Here is a 14,512-nt window from a genome sequence, read left to right on the forward strand (position 1 = left end):
TGGGTCAAATTATTATTTTTTTCTTTATATAGAATAATGAAAATTTGGAGGAAGGAAGATCATGGACATCATTTAGTCTATTTTCTGCTGCTTCCCATTTCTATTTTGTGAGAATGACTAATGTCATAACTGCGGGAATGTTAACAATGAAACCATCAGAAAGGTCTGCTTTTTATTTCATCTAAAAGATCATAAAATCCAGGAATTACTTACCTTCTTATTCTCTCTCTTCCCTTTCTCTCCACATGTAACACACTGTGAATATTTATGCACATGTTTGTTTTCCACTTCTTTAGTTACAAGCTCACTTATCAACAGTGTCAAAGCATTTCCTTTCTTGGCTTCTTCCTGAAGGAAATGTTTATTATGAATTTTTAAAATCCACAACCAAAATAGGATTTCATAAAAGAAGTGCTGACAGAAACTTATTTATTCTCTTGAGAATGCAACACTGTGCATAATAAACATTTAGTAAATTGTTAAACAGCATATGATGAAATGTTAACATAAATAAAAGAGAGTACTTAAATGAATTTTCATTCCTTTTGTTTTCCCCTTGCTGAGCTACAGAGCTGTTTCAATAAATAAAAAGAAAATCGTGGGAGAAGTGAAACCAAAAATCACAAAAATAAGTCCATCCCCCACTCCAGTTCTTTCTCTTTTTTCTTGTTTTTTTGTTTGTAAGACCTTGCTTTTTCCATGAACAACAACTACTGCTGTAACAACAACAGCAACAATAAGAGGTGCTCCCAAAGAAAAGCAAAGACTAAAACAGTTTTTAATAAGCACTTTGTAAATGCGTGGACAGTTTTAACTACTTAAGGAATTGCTTCATTCACAGCAGTAATACTCTGTCAGACAGTAAGGAGCCTTTATTATGAGCAGGGTCATTAAAAAGAGCTTCCATGAAAGTTTACTGGAAAAAGCAACCAGTGGGCAATGCTTGGCACATTGACACATTCATTGTAAAACAAAATTTAAGTACAATTTTAAATAAAGTACGGGTAGCCTTTACGATTAATTACATGTGCAACATATTTGAAAACAGTCCTTAAGAACTATATTTTAAAAATTTAATTGGTAAAATTCTGCTCCGATATCAAGAGGAATATGTTCCCAAGAGGTATATTTGTAGAATTTTCAGGATAAGTAGAAATTGTCCCACCAGACAAGGCTACCTGATTTATAAATCTACTGTCGAATGCCACTGGGAAGCAGAACCTAACTTTTCTAAATATTCCTTTTCCTTCCTTTCCCAGGACTTTACGGGTGAGAGAAAAGCTCTTAGGCCATATATTTCCTACAATTTCCTTTTATAAGTTTACATATGAATTTAGCTGCATGTGTATGTGTACATATTTATATTCATTTATTTAAACATATTTTAATTGTTAGATTTTATAGTTTAGCTCAGAGACCAGTGTTACATAGTCGGTAGTCCTGGAGCTATTCGCAGAAAGCACTGAAATCTGATATTTAACTCAGAATTTAATGGAGTGCATTTCCTTCATTACTACTGGAAAGGATTTTATACTTATTATATTATGAGTTTTGACATGACTCTTGTTAGAAGAAGCTAAAGTTTCTGAAATTGTCCCGACTAGCTAAGACTTTTTAAAATTGTGCAGTTTTGAGAAATTCTGGGGTACAGATGTCATTAAACAGAAAAAAATATATATTATTTTTTAAAAACTTGAATTTGGGAAATAACTTTTCTTTACATTGTGTCAACAAAAGACCACACACCTGCTTCAGCTGTCTTGCTGGCTGAACTAGGACACCTTTTGCCTACTACTTCAGGTCCTCTTTGGCGGACTGAGGCCAGCAGCAATTTTTCAAGGGGAAATAGGATTTTTTCTTCCCTCTCCAGCTTTATATGAAGGGTTTGTTTCGTTCCTTCTCACTGCTTATGTGTAAGACTTCTGCCTCTTGGACATCTTTCTTTTCTACTTCTCTGACATGGTATAAATTCTATCACACAGACCAATAGTACTCTTTGTATAGCAGCCATCTGTCACATGTGAATTATAGGAAATGGAATGACATATATTACCTGTTTGGATTTTTACTAAGACAACGTATCTATCTATCTCTATATATACATACACATATAAATACACACATAGACACCATATACACATATATTAATATATAATATGATAAATACTGTTTTTAAAAATGTCCAATATATAGTTCATAAGTACTTTCACATATTACCACACTGTCTTCCCTCCCTTTCTTTTGATTTTTTTCCTTATAGAATGATAAAATTACTTTAATTTTCTTCCCAAAGAAGGTTTTATTTTAATTTTGAGCCGAATCACTTTTTTCAGTGTAAATTAAAAAAAAATATTTAGCAAACACATATGTGTTCATATGTAGCCTTCCATCAATTAATCTTTATTCTTTTTAAAAATATGCCTTCTGTCTCAGTTTGCTTTTTTACACTACACAACTGCCTAGTAAGTTAGAAGAGGGTCCTAACAACTTCAGAAATTTTTCCTGGGACACATGGTTTAATGTCTTTAGATTATGGATGCTATATCATGATTGATAAAATGTCATTTACTTCTCAGCAAATATGACATTTCTTTGATTATCTGTTCTTTCACTTTCATGTAAAAAAATAGAAAAGAATAATAAAAAGGGGAAAATATAGGAAAAGTAACAATTTTGAAAAGCGATCCAAGAGAAAAGAACATGCTTCATCACTAGGGAAGAAAAGATAGAAGAACATCTTTGGCTTAGACAGCTCAGTTGCTTAAGAGTAATTCCTAACCAACTACTCCAAAGACATAAGCTGTCAGTGAACAGAAGATGGATAAGGTAGGGGAAGTGGAAACAAGACTGCAGATCTATCATTTACAATTTAGTAAGCTAATAACATTCTTACATTCTTCTTTGAAAGTTTAAAAATGTGTATAAAATGGATCTGAGTGTCGTTCTACTATAATGCAGTTCTGCAAATTAAAGTTGATATGTATCTAGGGATTTTATTTACTGATGCTTTGACTTAGGAGCTTTCGTTGTGGCTGAATCAAAGCCTAAACCTATTACTCTGGAATTCAAACATACTTTGCATGGCTTCTTTTTGTACTGTTGGTGATTGTTTTATACATCCTTTTTGTTTGTTTTCACGTATTACTTTTTTGCTTAGTTCTTCAAAGCCAAGTCTGAAGTTAGCGTTCCTATTCAAGAGAGGCTGTTAAGAAATACTGGTTGAAGTATGCAGTACTGGGTGCAGAGGTATGTTTGCTTCTTTTGCACAGACTATACTGTTTAGGTAGGAAGAACCTGGGGAAAATGAATTGTTGTGGGGTGTAGAAATGTGATGTACTAACTATAGTAGGACATAAACTTTACAAATTTAGTTTTTTTTTCTTTTTCCATTTAATTGCCCAGTCTAGGACAAGAAAGATTAGGTACATGGTGATGCTCAGAGAATACTTGTCAAAGAAATGTAATAGTCATGCTTGAAATAATCTTCTATATTGTATTGGGGTCAGCAGGTGGCATGATGGTTAAAGTGCTGGACACTCCCACATGGCCACCCATGGTTTGCGTCCCAGACCTGGTGGCTCACTTTTTCACTGTCCCTTCTTTCTCTCAATCTGGTCAAATTAAAATAAATGAATAAATAAAATAAAATAAATAATTCTTTAAAAAAACCTTTTATATAGTATTAAATATATAGTTATTAGAAGCAGAAACATGAAATACGACTTTCATTTCAAAATGAAGTTCAACAACTCAAGGTTAATTTTCTCAAGTTTGCACAACAAAGCTTAGCTTATGTTTATCTCGTACTCAAAGTAGCTGGACTTGGTGGAATAGACTCATCTGAAATCATTTTTCAAGAAGAACTGAATAGCATCATCAAGGAAAGTACACCTAAGTAAAGAGGCCTGGTGGCTTGAGAAACACAACTGGTGTGTGTGTGTGAATATTTCTCTGACAGGAGGGAGGGGGGAGAAGAAGGGATTGTGGTGTAACCATTACCTTGAGGAATGCTTTCTTATCTCTCTATCTCTTTCTGGAGAGTGCATGTGCCCTTAAGCAGAAGAAAAACAAACCCAAACAAAAGAGAAAAAGTATTTTTTTTCCAATTTCCATTAGCTTAACAATTTAAAAAGTGATTAAAAAAAAGAACAATAAATGACCAAGAAAATGGCCAACTTAAGGTAGGGACAATTCTCGAAATATTAATAATAATAATTGTCCTGACCCACGGGACAGTAGAACCGGTTCCCTGGGAGAAGGAGTGAGACATGGGACAAACACACACACACACACACACACACACACACACACACACACAGAGTGGAGACAATATGAGGTGCTGATCAAGTCCTCTTCTTCCATTTATTGAGGAAAAAATCGCGAGTTATATATAGGCTGATGGGCACCTGATTGGTTGCCTGAAATGCAAATGAGATAAGGCAGCATGAACCAATCATTAGTGTGGGTGGATCTCTCCCATTGCCTAGAAACCCAACCGCCCCACAAGGAGATCAGTTGGTCACATGACCATGAGAAACAGTTTGCTCTGTGAGGAAGTGAAGCCTAATTGTTTCCAAGATGGTGGATAGCTCAAGATGGCTTCCATAGCAGTGCCCTCCACAAATAACATTGAATGTTAACATCCAGGATTTAAATGGAAAGATCAGGCCATAATAACGCTGCAAATTCAACAAAAGGGAGATTAATTATGTGAGACTGAATTGGTGAAATATAATTGTATAACTTTTGACTACAACATTACTGATTTTCTTCTATGCTTGGTTTTCCTGATTTAAGAATTTTTGTTTTCTTTAGAGCTGTTGATAGGTTCAGCAATTTGTTAACTTATTTTTTAATTGACACATAAACTTTTCTCCCTTCCTGATTTGTCTGCAATTGGAAAATATTGGTGAGCATTCTTATTTTGTAGCAAATTGTTATCTGCATAAGGTTAATAATACAATAGAATTTCTTGCCTTGCATCAGAAGCTGAATTCTTATGGGACTTTATGCAACTAACAGACCACATTGAGACTAAATTTAGTATTATTATTATTATTTTGCAAATGAGTTAGTTTATATCTCTATTTAGTAGAGGGGGAAATGAAGAGAGAAAAAATGTTTCAGAAGAAAATTACAATGCACTTATTTCACTAGATTTTGGCTTTGTCTATATTTTTAGCTTAATTAAGACCTTTTGTGAATCAATAAAAGGTGAAAAAAGTTTAGTATGGGAGGCAGGGAGGGGAAAGGAAAATATAAAAGTAGGTTTAATTGATAAAAAAATGAGAAACTGTTTGCATATAATAATGTATATAATAATATCTTTGTCTTAACTAATATGCATGGCTTCTGTGATGGGAAAAGAAATGTTGTACCCTGTAAAGAGATATGTTATTAAATGTGAATTAAATAAATAAATAAATAAATGATTTTTTAAAAGACTTAAAAATGATAAAAGTAAGTAAACTTTTAATGATATTGGAAACCAAATATAAAGGCTATTAAATTAAAACAGGAAGAAAATCCCTATCTAGTAAGAAATAAAGTTAATATAGTGTACCTCTAAATTACAACACTTTTGGAGAGTTGTCAGTGGTATGTTCTTTTATTTCTTTTTTTTTTTTTTAGTATAGGGTGTGTGCACTTGCCAGAGAGACAGAGAGAGACAGAAACAGAAAGAGAAAAATCACTCCCCAGAGGAGATGGTCAAGCTACAATCCCTTCTCGTCAATTCTCTTTTTGGGATTTTTGACATCCATGCACATGAATGCACCTGGTGTGAGTTTCAAGCTCCAGGTCCAGGACTCAAACTGTGGTCTAATATGTGGGAGTCCAGTGATGTAGCCACTAATACCATCTTCTGCTCCCCAGTGGTGTATTCTGTCATAGTATGGAAGAATATATGTTTCAAATTGTACATGCATGGAGATTTTGAAAATATCATTTTGCTTTTATCTATGTTCTTAACAAAACAGACTTCAAAAGCTGTGTTGTAGAAGTCTGTGACATGTTCACTGAAAACAAAACAAATACTCTCTCTGCTACAGTTCACTGTAGTCCTCACATTGTTGCAGAGTACCAAGCATTAGTGTAATGGAGGCTATGGACCAAAGATTCTCTTCTTTATCTCTTGATTTCTAAAGTGGGCATGGTTATATTATCATAGAATATGAGCTTTGTGAGCAGAGAGGCCAAGACCTTATAATTATGAAGTCTCATTACTGTATCATCTTTAACAGTTGTGGTAACAGCGTTTACTAAATCCTCCCCTTATAAATTCAAGTCACTCCTTTATCTTTATTAACTTTTCCCCTAAAGCTTAAATCCCCATCATTAACACATTCTACTTCAAATGGCAAGTTACACTCAGCAATAGGTGAGAAGCATATATATATGATTCTAGTTAAGTATATATTAAAATGTTCAAATATTAGAATTCTACTATTATGAAGTTGCTGATCAAATCCCTTGCTATTTGTACATGGATCGGCATTGTATTGATGAATCACACTTTATATTGTCAATCAACAGTCTACCCCTAGAAAGGTTTGACAAAAGATGCATCTGAAGGAAGACTCTTGACTGGCAGCGGAGAAATTGCCCAGAACCAAAAACAGAAACCCCACTGTTACTTGAAACTTAACTGCCAGAAACTGATTTGGTTGTCACTAGGATTTCTCCTCAGGGGCTGAGCCTCATAACTAAATTTATAGTTTAAAGAGCCAATATTAGAAAGCCAGAAAACAATGAGTTCAGTCTCTTAATTACGTCTTAATGCTAGAAGAGCCATGTTATGCTCTGGGGAGGTGGCAACATCAATTTTGGTCTAGAGAAGAAGGTAAAATAGTACCTAATGAAACCAGTTGAAGTACAAAATATAAAAGAAGAGAATGTATTTTTAAATGTGCAAATGGCAGCAATATTCCATTAAGGGGATATTTTACCCCTGCAAAAATACATCATACACTAAAATTCTTAGTGCTTAGTGAAAAGCTACATATTGTCAGTGAAAATAAAAGAAACTATCATTACATAAACTTTCTAAAAGATTACTAGGCAAACTATCCGTAAATAAGAAGTTAAGTTATTGTCAAGATAATGATAATCAAGTTTTAAATGGAAATTATCGATTCGCTTTGTATAGATTCCAAAGAACAATTAAAGGGGATTCCTTTAAGCCATCTTGACTTTTGTATTTCTAGGTGTACTAACATTCTTTTCTTGCCTCAGTGAAGTTTTACAGTCACACACAGGGGTCCATATTTAAGGCAGGGGGTGGAAAGTCACAGTGGGTTGGAAAAACTCACGATCCATTTCCATAGCTTAGCCTGGGGTGAAGTATAGCTAACTTTTGAGATACCGCAGAGGAAAATCGGAAGCTGAATGATTGTCTTCAGAGAGGAGATACTGGCAGGATGTTTCCCACACTGTTTTTAGGCCAGTCATTGAGAATGCGTTTATCAAACAATGTGAGGAACATGCATGAACAATTCAGGAGATAGGCAAAGAAATGGAATGACAATTCTCTGGAACAATTTGCAAGGTACTTTTTATAATGTTTAGGGCACAAAAATACAAACATGAATGTTATAGATGATGGATTTCTATTTAAATCAATAGCCTATTTTTCTCACAGATATTCAACAGGAGTTATAGAATGATTTACCTTTTCTGCGTTGCATTGTGCTTTTGTCTTCTTCACGTTGTCATCTGCTTGCTTTTTTTCATTAATACCAGCTTCTTCAAATAGAAATAGTCTTAAAATTCATTGGATTTTTCCATAGTGGCAACCAAACTCCTGATGCAGAAAGAATCTCATCTCTGCAAAGGCCCTACAGTGGAAGAGAAAAACATGAGTTTGAGCAATAGATATGACCAATGTGCCAGGCTGTAGAGAATTTAAGATGCCTTATGTTGGGAGAGAGCATCTGCCAGGAGCCCTGAGAGCATCACTGCTTGTCCTTGCAGAGTGTGTCAGATTATCTGAGCTTGTGCTTGTCATACCGGCAACTGAATAGGTCAAGGTAATCAAAGTGTGACTACCAGAAAACTCCATCCATGGGGAAAGCAGACTTATCACTGCTTACCCAAAAAGTACTAGATTCTTGGCCCTGGATTTGTCTTTCTTAATACAATTTACTGCTTATGCAGGTGTCATCTGGCCCTTTTTGCAATCCTGGGATTTGAGTCTGGTGAATTAATTCAAATATGCTGGCCCTCTGGCTACTGCTTCTGTTGTAATATACCCTTCTCTGATCCAGGAATCCTGTGTCTTCTGTTTGCATCCATGGAAGTGCAGAAAGCTGTCTGATTGCAAGTAGAATAAAATTCAGACTCTTGAAACCTAAGGGATTAAAAGGTGAAATAGAAAATTTATTAGAAGAGGAAAAGTCTGGTTTAGAGCTATATATTTTGGAATCATGTACACATAGGTGGGAATTGAAGTTATGAGCATAGATGTGATTTACAAAGGAGAAAGAGTTACAAAAGGAGTTGCTTAAGGGTTGAACTTTATTTATTTGTTTATTTATTTTTAACTTACTTTTTTTTTTGAGAGGTTTTTGCTGTAGGGAGCGTGCACTTGCCAGAAAGACAGAGAGAGATAGAGAAACATAAAGCTAGAAGTCGCCCCCCGGGGGGATGGCCACTCCACAATCCCTTCTCCTCCATTCTCCTCTCAGGATCTTGGGCACACACTCACATGCACCCAGCATGAGTTTAAGCCACTGGGTCTGGGACTCAAACACGGTTGACTGCATGGAAGTCCAGCAACACAGACATTATGCCAACTATAGAGGAAATGGATGAAGATAGAAAGAGATACCAGAAAGATAGGCATTAAAGCAGGAACAAAACAGGTCAAAGAGTTTAAAGGTGAATTGCATCAAACACTTTGCTCCATAACAGTCAAGTCATAGCTAAACCTCTGGCTGTTCTGAGTGGAAACCCCCAAAGTCTGAATCCTTCAAGTGCCCTCCATGGTGAGGGATCAATCAACCAGTGAGTCTGCTTGAAATCCAGACCAATAAAACAAAACAAGGAACTCAGTTAAATTCTTTTGTCAGAAACAAAACAAATTATTTCAAAATAAATGTGTAATACCTTCCAAAAATGCTGCACAGTAATCTTTAGTTCTAACTAGTGAGCTGTTCTGAGACCAGAATCAAAAACAAAAACAACTAAATAATATTGAACTTCAGCTTGATGGGTAGTAGTCTCTCTCTCTCTCTCTCTTTTTTTTTTTTTTTGGTAAACTATCATATAAACTGAATAAACAATCATTTTGTGTTTCATCATGCACATTACTTGAAAATAGTGCACTTTGACACTTTTGACTTGACAACATCTATAACGGTGTGAAACACAGTTTCTCGTATACATCTTACTTGAAACCACTGGAATTACCAGATTCTATCTGTACAGGGTTAGACTCTGGTGTTACAGAATTCATACCAGTGATGACTGTGACATGGATTCTGTTATGTCAATCTAAATTTGTTTAAAACATAAGTGAATAATTTTATCATGAAGTGAAGTTTTCATTAAAATATTATCAGTGTGGTCACCATTTTGAAGCAGAGAAGCCCATTAAGCTTTGATAATTTGATTATTTTTAACTGGTCTAATTTCAATTATTTTGTGTTTCAAACTTTGTTATTGCAAACTTTTTAAAAGATTGCTGTTCTAATTTTCTGCTTTAGTGAGTGTGATGTGTTAAACAAATAATGCAATATCATTCCAACAATCTAAGATCCCAATAGCACCTGAACATTATAATTTAAAGCATCAATTTTAATTGAATAACACTATACACCTAGAACTTTGTATTAACCACACACTATGGCTGATTTTTTGTTTTCTTTCATTTTTATTGTGTCTTTTTTTTAGATATTTTTGCCTTAAGATACATGAATGCGCTCATGAGAGAGAGACAGAGACAGTGAGAGGGAAAGTGTGAAATCACCCTCTCTGGGAGAATGGCCATGCTGCAATACCTTCTCAATCCATTTTCCTTCTGGGATAGTGGGTACTCACACACATATGCCCAACGTGAGTTTAAGCCACCAGGTCCAGGACTCAAATCATGTAGGCCATGTGGGATTCCAGTGATGTAACTTCTACACCATCTGCTGGCTCCTCTTTTTTGTTTTTAGTTAAACTATAAGATCATTATATTTGCTTACTTTTTTAATCATTCAAAATTTAGAGTAATTCCACTCCTAGGTGTACACTCAAGAGAAATGAAAACATATCTGATAAACTTGTATAGAAATGTCTGCAACAATATTTTAGTAGCCAAAAAGTGAAATGACTCAAAGTTTCTACAGCCAATAAATGAATAAACCAAATGTGATATGTCTATATAATATACTATTATTTGTTATAAAAAAAGAAATGAAGTCCTTAAACATGTTACAATATGAATGAAGCTCAATCATATTCTAAGTGAAAAAAACAGTCACAAAAGACATATATTTCAATCCCTCTACTTTAAAAAATACTCAGAATATGGGCCAGTGGGTGGCATGGTAGTTAAGGCAACTGTATCTTATTTAGTGGATTACACAGATTCAGTCCTGGACCCAGTGTTTGAAAACATTGTAGATGTGTGTGTGTGTGTGTGTGTATGTGTGTGAGGAGAATGGAGGAGAAGGGAGAAGAGATTGAAGTGTGGGCATCCTCCTGGGGGATGATTTCTCACTTCCCCGTCTCTTTGTCTGTCTCACTCCCTCTCCCCCTCTCTGTTTTTCTGTTAAGTACACACACATTATAGAAAAACTAAAATGAAATACAGAGAATATAAAGGCTGGCCCTGTTATGTAGTGGCTAAGAGAGCCAGGTACCATATGGCCAACCACCCTACTTCAAGTCTCAGCTCCAGTGTCTTGAGAAACACCCCCTACACAAGTACATGCTTGTGAGTATATTCTCAAAATCCCTACAGGATGGAAAAGGGAGGAGAAAGGATTGGGGCATAATCTTGCTCTACTGGAAAATGCTTTCTCCCACTCCCTTTCCTTCTTTCTGTCTCCCTATCTCTCTCTGGCAAGCACACACATAACATCCTCCTAGCTATATATGTATATCCCCAGAATATAGAACTCCACAGAGAGTGAAAGGAGATTAATACATTCCCAGACCTGGGACATTGGGAATTGAGGGAAAATAAGTGTCTACTAGTGAATTGAGATTTCTTTTTGGGCATGAAAAAAATGTTTTCAAATTAAGGCTGGCTCCGTGGCCTGGTGGTTAAGGCAGCTGTATCTCACAAAGTTAAATGCACAGTTTCAGTTCCAGCCTCAGTGTCTTGGAAAACATTCTGCATATGTGTGTGGGGGGGGAGTGTGTGGGGGAGTTGTGCATCTGTGTGTGCATGTGTGCTTGCCCTGAATCCTGACAGGATAGACAAATAGAGAAGGAACTGGAGCATGATCATGCCCCATTGGGGCATTTCTCTACCTTTTTCCCTCTTCTCTCGTGTCACCCTGTCTCTCTCTTTCTCTGGCAAGTGTACATGCCCCCTGGCCAAAAACAAAACAATTCTAAAATTAGATAGGGATGTTGGTTTCATAACTCTGAACATATGTAAAACCACCAAATTTTACTATTCCCTGTATGTAAATTACATATCAACAAAGTCATTATTTAAAAAGAAGAGGTGGCCTTTTTTTAAAATTATCGATGATTTGTTATTTTAAGTTTAATTTTATGTAAATATACTTTCTTCTACTCTTTTTACTTGTTCTAGCTAGAGTGGATTATGGTTCTTCCCAAATGATGAATTTTTAAAACATCCTTTGATGTGCTCCTCCTAGATTTGCTACTGACTCATCTGTTCCTCTGAACTTCAGCTTTTTTTTTTATCAATAGCTTCAGTCTTGTGAATCACTTTTCTAAAATTTCTGTCTCTGTCTTTCTTTTAAAAATAGCCCTCTGGAGCTGCTGTAAATGGCTTCATGATAACATTTCTGAAATTTTTATTGTACAACTTAGTTTGCTATTGTAAGTACTATATTTTCCAGGTTTCTCTATAAATAAGTATTCCTCTCATCCTTTACACTAGAAATGTATTTTGAGAAATCTGTGTCTTTACTACGGGATAAGCATAATACCCTGAAAGAACCAATTCCAATAGAAATAACCAAGTTAAAGATGCTGCATTCCAAATTTATGATTAAATGCAAATGCCTCATTAAAAAGCAAATCCTTCATTTTAAGTTGTTCAGTGGGATGAGACTCAAAATATTCAATCTGGTTAAATTTAACACAGTGAAAAATCTTATTCAGAACTATTCAATGGGCCTAGAGCAATGTTAGATCAATCTGCTCTACCTCTAAATGTCTGTGCTAGTGATTTCATTTACACATGCATTTTTTTTTTTTTGCTCATCTTAATCTATTTACACCATTTCTAGAAAAACCTGATTTAAAATTCACTTCATTCAAGATGCCTTTACAGATAAGAACCTGACCCCTAAGGGCCTGATATCACATCATTTAAAAACTGAAGCACGGTTTGTCTGTTATGTATTCAGACCTCCTAATATCCTTTTTGCAATGGTTCTATACTATTTCACTCACATGTGCTTTGTCTTACAGTGAGAGTTCAAGGGTTTCAATGGCATATCTATGCATTTTATTTGTATGTACTTTTAGAGCATTGAGATATAAACAGTCATTATATACATAGGAACTATTTATAAGGACAGGTATAAAAAATGATATGTGAAACGAATACATTGTAAACATCATAAAATTGCCCTTCTACCTCGCTGGTCACCATCTTAGAACTTTTTATATAACTACTGCCCTTCTCATAATGGTAATAAAAGATGTGCTATGAAGAACCAAAGGAGCTAGGAGACAAAATAGAATGTGGTTGTTAAAAGGAGTTTTCTTGGATAATTATAATCTGCTTTGTAAAAAATGCAGGGAGACTCAGAGAGAATCAGCACAAAACACTAAATTTTAACATCAGCAATATAGAGATCATGGTGATTACATAATTTTACTATTTTGGAAATGAGAAAAACTATAAGGAACTCCTCAAGAAAAAAAAATCATCAATAAGGAATTCCTACTATTGTGCTTCAGAGAAAAGTGCTGTGGCAGGGGTGAGAGAGGGGCGATGTGCTGTTTGTATTGCATTTCAAATGTACTTATTGTATTCTTTTGAAAACTGACGTACAGTTAGTCTCACAGCCTAGTGATTAAGGGTGCCGGTTCGAATCCCAGCATAGGCAGCTTGAAAAAGATGCCAAATGCATGTTCATACATGCCCAAAACCCAAGAGGAGAGATAAATGTAGGAGAGGAAATTGCAGTGTGATCACACATGGTTGGGGGATGTTTTCTCTCTGTGTATGTCTCTGTCTCTCTCTGATGAGTGCACATACTCTCTGAGAATAGAAAGAAAGAAAGAAGAAAGAGAGAGAGAAAAAGAGAGAGGAAAGAAGGAAAGAAAGAGTAAGATCCTTGATGGGCATATTTGATGTATCATACCATCTCTCATCATTGTAGCTACCCTGTTTTCATTCATGTAGAAATTCAGTCATTCATTGAATACCTACCAAGTCCCTAGTAGTTTCCTAGGTGTCAGGGTTAGTGCAATATTTTTCATTCTTTTTGTCTGCTATGGTTTGGATATGGTTTGTCCCTCATAAGCTCATGTTCTGGAAACTTGGTCCTCAGTGTAACGGTGTTGGGAGATGCTGACGCCTTTAAAAAGTCAGGACAAGTGGATAGTGTTTAGATCATGGGACAATTGACCTCATAAATTGATTGATGCTGTCTCTGGAGAGGCACTGAGTCGTTCTTGTGAGGAGGGTTTAGTTCCTGTGAGAGCAAGTTGAGTAAGAGTAAGTGCTGCCCTCAGGTCTCTTTGTCTGTACATGACTGCTGCCCTTCCCAATTTTCTCAGCCAGGCTGTGATGCACCAACAGCTGATTGGACGCCAGCCCCATGCTTTTGGATTTGCTAGCTATCAGAATTCTGAGCCAAACAAACCACCATGCTGTGTAAATCATCCCATTTTTGGATATTTTTGTTTAGCAAGAGAGCAACGGACTGATAGTGTCTCTTCAGCTTTTGATAAAATAGGTTATTCAGTCTTGAAGGTGAGGTACATTGTGAAGTAAACGTGTTTTGAAAAAGTCAGTGATTAAGATGTAGTGAAAGGGAACATACGTTTCTATAGTCATGAGAAAATGTACAACTAAATGAGATGATGTGTTTTAAACGATATCTGACATTTTTATGAGGAAATTGTAGTGTATAATCATCCTTACCACTTTTTCACTGTCGACGTCTTCAAATCTTGTCCACACTTTCTGTTAAAAAGTCTCTTTCATTCAGTGGAGTTATTTATTCTAAAACTTCCATCGTGTCTTACATTAACACATTATTCTGTGTATGGGCTTTGTTCACGCCCTTTCAATACAACCTTTTTATTTCTACCACATCTCCTCTGCTAAGTCACCTGCCATTCTATGGTGAAAGTAGCTTTAAAA

The 14,512-nt window shown here is 35.5% G+C and overlaps 1 pseudogene; it reads right to left on the reverse strand.

Annotated features, from left to right (window-relative positions):
* LOC102475582 (alpha-2-macroglobulin-like protein 1) overlaps window positions 1-13,896 on the reverse strand; it is a 40,096-nt pseudogene extending 26,200 nt beyond the window's left edge.
* Between the last annotated feature and the right edge of the window lie 616 nt (window positions 13,897-14,512).

This window comes from Tupaia chinensis, unplaced genomic scaffold (assembly GCF_000334495.1).
Source record: "Tupaia chinensis unplaced genomic scaffold, TupChi_1.0 Scaffold000654_1, whole genome shotgun sequence".
In the NCBI taxonomy this organism is placed as follows: domain Eukaryota; kingdom Metazoa; phylum Chordata; class Mammalia; order Scandentia; family Tupaiidae; genus Tupaia; species Tupaia belangeri.